The sequence below is a fragment of the Trachemys scripta genome, chromosome 3 (genome assembly GCF_013100865.1).
Source record: "Trachemys scripta elegans isolate TJP31775 chromosome 3, CAS_Tse_1.0, whole genome shotgun sequence".
In the NCBI taxonomy this organism is placed as follows: Eukaryota; Metazoa; Chordata; order Testudines; family Emydidae; genus Trachemys; species Trachemys scripta.
In genome coordinates, this window is record NC_048300.1 from 16,841,553 (window position 1) to 16,847,552 (window position 6,000).

The 6,000-nt window shown below is 39.4% G+C and overlaps 1 protein-coding gene across 5 annotated transcripts in view; it reads left to right on the forward strand.

Moving 5' to 3' along the window:
* AFTPH (aftiphilin) overlaps positions 1-6,000 on the forward strand; it is a 61,945-nt gene that overhangs the window by 6,532 nt on the left and 49,413 nt on the right. Inside the window, exon 2 of one of the 5 annotated variants that reach the window (XM_034764208.1) lies at positions 5,345-5,410. The exons of the other annotated variants lie outside the window; for them this stretch is intronic. The gene's annotated coding sequence lies outside the window, so the exon portion shown is untranslated. The remainder of the gene's footprint in view (positions 1-5,344; positions 5,411-6,000) is intronic. 5 annotated transcript variants of the gene reach the window in all.

The following is a 6,000-nucleotide window of genomic DNA, read 5'->3' on the forward strand; positions in this document are numbered from 1 at the left end:
CTGCACGGCCACGTGGAGGGAACTTAGGTAGAGTGGACCTGAACCACCACAGTAATTACTGTGTTGGTTGTAAGTCGACCTAACATAGGTCAACTTAGTTTCTAGTATAGACATGCCCTTAGAAGGAGGTCTGTGGAAGTTGATGTAACTTATGCTTTGTTTTCCAGCCTGCACTCACCTGCCTCCTACACATTGCCTATGAATTTGGCCCACAGTTTAAATATAAAGGAGTCTAAATTGGTGTAACTCTCAAACCATGAAATGAGAAGTAACTAAGGGAAGAGTAAATGAATGTGTAAATTTAAAGTAAGGGATAGTCTACTTTAATTTACACTTTCTTCATTTCCAAGTAGTTGGTAGAACATGTAAATTACCCACAAACTCCCACTCCCTTTATGCTCACACAGTGTTAAGTGCTTCTAGAATGGTTGGAGGTATCTAAGGATGTCTGGCTTATACCATCTTAAAAATCACCTCTAAATTTGGCTCGTAGAGTTTGAGATTTATCTGAGGTTATGTCTGCAGTACAGTCTATGTCGGCAAAATTGTGTCACTCGGGTGTGAATATTCTACCCCCCCCGAGAGACGGAGTCGCTGGCAGAACTGAATTTGGAAATGGGACTTCCCAAACCTATGCTTAGGGCTGGTCCCCACTATGGGGAGACTGACACTGCTGCAATCGATGCAGCAGGGATTGATTTAGCGGGTCTAGTGAAGACCCACTAAATTGATGGCAGAGCACTCTCCGGTCGACCCTGATACTCCAGCTCTCTGAGAAGAGTAAGGGAAGTTGATCGGAGAGCATCTCCTGTCAACACAGTGCAGTGAAGACACTAGAGTAAGTCAACCTAAGCTACGTCGACACTAGCTACGTTATTCATGTAGCTGGAATAGTGTAATTTAGGTTGATTTTACCCCAGAAGTGAAGACAACCCCTTAGTCCATTGGACCACTCCAACCTGTCATCTGTCACTCTTTGGCCTCTTTCAACATTATTGCTTTCCAGTTTTCACTCTCCCATTGAATATTTGTATTTCAGATTAAATTTCTTGAGATGTATATACTTTCGTATTTTTTATTTAGAAACTGATGAAACTAAGAGCTGGTAAAACATAACTCACCTTGATCAAAATTAAATATTCAGAATTATTGCTCTTGTTTGCCTTTAAAATAAAATATAAATGTTCATTTGCATGGTGTTGTCAGTGAATCTTTTCAATAGCAGTAAGCTTGTCAGTTATAAAGGCCTTTATAATTGATAGACATTGAAATATAAAGTTACAAGTTGAAAACTTGAAACCAGTTTGCAACAAGTCATGTAACAAGAAAGTAAGCTTGGCATAACAATTCTTTTGAATGGTAGGTGAAAGACTGTAATGGACCTGCCTAAGAGAGAAGTTTGCAGGTTTTAATGGTCCTCATGGAAAACGAGCTCTTTGTGCAGGTTCTCCAAACATATATTCTTGCACTTCATGCAGCAATAGTGGAAAACATGTATCTGTATAAGATAAAGGAAGCAAAACATTATAGACTATACTGAAGATGGCCCAAACCAATTTTATTTTTAAAACTTAGCTTAGGTGTGTGGTCAGCTCTGGGAGAAGCTATATGATTTGCATCACTCAACACTGACCTCTGTGGATCAAAATAAGCTTTATGTAATTCAAATGGAAATACAGTCCTCTCCTTTTAACACAGAAGCTGTGGTTGTTGAGACGGGAGAACTAGGACTCCTCATCATAGTACAGTCTGCTCCTCTAAGGCTATGGCTACACTACAGAGCTTACAGCGGCACAGCTGTGTCACTGTAGCGCTGTTAGTGCCGGTGCTGTAAGCAGAAGGGAGAGAGCTCTCCTGTCGACTTAATTCCTCCAGCCCCTGCTAGCAGCAGTAGCTATGTCCATGAGAGAAGCTCTGTCTACACCGACGCTTAGGTAACTTACGTCGCTCAGGGGGTTGCCTTATTCACACTCCTGAGCGACATAACTTATACCAACATAAGATATAGTGTGTACATAGGGAAGACAGTTGCCTCTTCGTGTTGGAGACTGAGAAGACTTAGAACAAAAACGACTTTAAACATTACATGATGCTTGTGATATAACCACTGCTTTTTATAATCATACAGATATGGAAAGATCACTAATGACAGTTAATGTTTTTCTTCAGTATATGTCTCAATAGACATTGGAAGTTAAAATTCACACTCTATAGGGGAGGATAGGAGTGTGACTCTTCAATCCGGTTCACTTACTGTAGCAATTGATCTTTCAATTTTTCTGACTTGAGTATAAAAAGAGAATTGGAGCTGCTCAGAAGGAGGATAACTATTGTTGAAGATACATTTTGTATTGAGAAGAAACTGCTCTCTCTGATATATCTGAATATCATTCTAAAAGTGAGTTTGTGGAAGTGTCCAAGCAAACAGTTTAGAGGTGAACAGTCAAGGACACATTCCATTACTTCACGTTAACTTTTTTTTTTTTTTTAACTCTACTGCCAGAAATCCAGGTTAGTACAAGCTTCAACCCATGGAAATAATTGCCTCCCTTACATCCTCTCACACACAGTGGCACTTTCTACAGAAAATAATCCATCCTTATTTTAAACCAATTGCAGATAAAGCTCTGTTCATAAATTCATGTTTCCAGAATTTTCAAATGATTGGATTTTGGAAAAAGCTCTTCTAAACTTCTATTTCAGAGCCATCTTCTCTAAGGGTAGGGTGGGATAATTTTATATATTTCTCTCAAGGAGTTAACCAAGGCACATTTGTGTCTAAATGGCTCTAATTGGGCAGACACAAACCCCACAGAAAGATAGATGGAATACCCGTTTTGCCAGATTGTATAGGCAGTGGTTTTCAACCAGGGGTGCGCAGAGGTCTTCCATGCAGTACATCAACTCATCTAGATATTTGCCTAGTTTTACAACAGGCTACATAAAAAGCACTAGAGAAGTCAGTACAAGCCAGAATGGGACAGACAGTGATTTGTTTATACTGCTTTATATATTAAACTTGGAAATGTAAATAAAATATTTGTTCCAGTTGATTTATTTTATAATTATATGGAAAAAAAGAAAGTGAGCAATTTTTCAGTAATAGTGTGCTGTGACACTTTTGTATTTGTATGTCTGATTTTGTAAGCAAGTAGTTTTTCAAGTGAGGTGAAACTTGGGAGTACACAACACAAATCAGACTCCTGAAAGGGGTACAATAGTCTGGAAAGGTTGAGAGCCACTGGCCTAGAGTGTGACTCAGAAGATGTTTAAACTGAGAATAGAATTCTCTATCACAAAAGATAAACCCACAATTCTAGCTCTTAGACTCCATTTGAGATGTCAGACAAAAGCAGGGATTGACAACTAAAGGAATTAATGAAGAAAGCTGTCATGCTGAAAAGCCACAGATTTTACAGAATGTTAATGTCTGAGTGAATGACAGTGGATTCACTTCAATAGTTTATGGCTTGGGAGGGGAAAGCTGTCACTGTAAATCCTCCTCTTTTTTAGATTCTGAATTTTTAAAGAAATTTAGCCTATGGGCTGAAAATTCTAACGCTCGTTTCCATTTCATAGTGAGAGTTGATAGTATTGCCATCTCTTAAATTGAAAAGTGTAATCACATTCAATTTTTGCCATTTGAGTTAGCCAACCTTAGAAAAAAAGGCATGAATTTTACACTGAATTTTTAACTTCATATACTTCGTCTTCAAATTCTTGAAAAAAAACTGATTTATCCTTTTATGTACTGTGATGCATCTTTCTTATGCCCCTGTGCATTAGTAAATACTATGTATGTATGGAGCTCTACTTAGGGTTACCATATTTCACATTCCCAATAAGAGGACACTGCCGGGGGGTGGGGAGGGGTTGGAGGGAGGGGGAGAACAGAACAGTTGGAGGAGCTGAAGGAGGTACCTGCATCAAGGGTACTTACTGGAGGGTGGGGAGTAGTTTCACTCCCTGTCACAGTTGCAGGGTGGCTGGCATAAGCCCATGACGCAGTGACAGCCGTCCCTCAGTGCCTCCATGCAAGACCCCCTCCCAAGGCGTGGGAGCTGGGACCTGGGTAGGTGGGATCCGGCAGCTGTGGCTGCAAGGAATGGACCAATTAGCTGCCAATGCAGGGAAGGAACCAATCAGAAAGTGGACCAATCAGGGCTCTTTCTGAGCTCCAACGTCTTCTCTGAAAAAATCTCGGACATTGCCTGTTATTTGAAAAATCCACCCGGATAGAGGCTCAATAAAGAGGCAATATCTGGGGAAAAAACGGACATACGGTAACCCTAGCTCTTCTCTATTCGTTACAATTGAAATACATATGTGTGATCTCAAACATCAGAGCTTCCAAATAAGTCATATGATATACATGTATGTAGTTGAATATGCAGTTAGATTATTTTTAAAAAGACATTTATTTTACATGGGGCTAGATTATAAAGTTAAACGTACAAACACTAAGACAAGATTCAAATTGGCAAAGTTATGATTGCTGAAGGTCACCGTAACTTGACATTTCTCAAGTCTTGACCATGTAAAATCATTTGCAGATCCTGTTGAAGGATCTGTGCTTTAAACAGTTCCATTGTGTTGCTGTGTACTAATTACTAAACAGTTGATCTATTTTATTCCATTTTAGTGGTGGGTTAAGTGATCCCTGTTTCGTTTTTAAAAAGCTTTGAGATAAATACTATATATACATGTAAACTCATCTTTGGTAGGGACATTGTCTAGAAATAAGAACTGTTTCTTTTAAATTCATTGGTTTTTGCTGTTCATTTCTCACCTGAAATCCTAATCCTTGGTGTTTGACATCACAGTTTCACTAGCTGTGGAGATAAATGTGGTTTTTGAAAGGATTGAATTCATGTGATGTATAAGAAGCAGGAACAGTGAATCTGATTTCATGCAAATCCGTGAATTTAAAAAAGGCAAATTCTCCACATGTGGTGATAGTGCAAAATAGATATACTGTAGGCAGAATGTTTTCTAAACAAAAAGCTTTCAAGTTTAAGCAAGGCTTCTGACTCTAATCTTTTGAGGATTAATTTTGGTGCATCTTTCAATTAACATAGAAAATTTGAAATAGCAGCACAAGGGTTTTAACCTTCTTTTGCTACTGAAAATGTAGCTGTCTCTGACTCAGATCGTGTACAGTCAATGTTTTGTGGAATCTCTGGACTTTTTAGTCAATTTGGTGACGTTTTAAAAAGTTTGCAGGAAAAATGTTAGCAAGACATTGGCCCATATCTTGCATAAACTAGGTTTCTCTAATTACCTTTCTCCCCCAGTCATTTATTTTCCCTCCCTTTGTTCATATCCATGTACCCTGATGATGCAGATGGAACCCACTTCTCAGCCCTTTGCTGCTTCTCTGCCAACCAGATGGACCACTGAATTGTATAAGGTACTGTTTTTCTGGGAGCTAATAGTACTACCTTTGCAGCTCTTTAAAAACTTGATGGCCTCTTGAATGAGAAGAGCAAACCAGACTTTTGTTTTATTACTGAACTAACATAGCTACATACACTTCACAATACACCACATGTTTGTTAGGTCTATCAATATCTATTCTAATGTATTTTATTAAATTTGGGGGGTGCAGTGGGGAGCTGAGAATCCAGACAGCTGCCAGGCTCCCAGCAGGGAGCTGCGTGTGGAACTGCCAGTCCTGGCTCTCAGGCTCCCACACTGCCCCTCTTAAGTCAGTGGAAGTGCCCCTGGTGAGCACGTGCACCACTGACAGAAAGAGGGCAGTGTGGACACGAACCAGTAATTATTGCGGTGGCTGTAAGTCGACCTATATAGGACTTAAGTTTGTAGTGTAGACATGCCCTCAGCAGTTGTTCTCTTATGTATTTTAAACCTTACTTAAAACCAAGGAAAAAAGAAGAACAGGAGTACTTGTGGCACCTTAGAGACTAACAAATTTATTAGAGCATAAGCTTTCGTGGACTACAGCCCACTTCTTCGGATGCATATAGAATGGAACATATA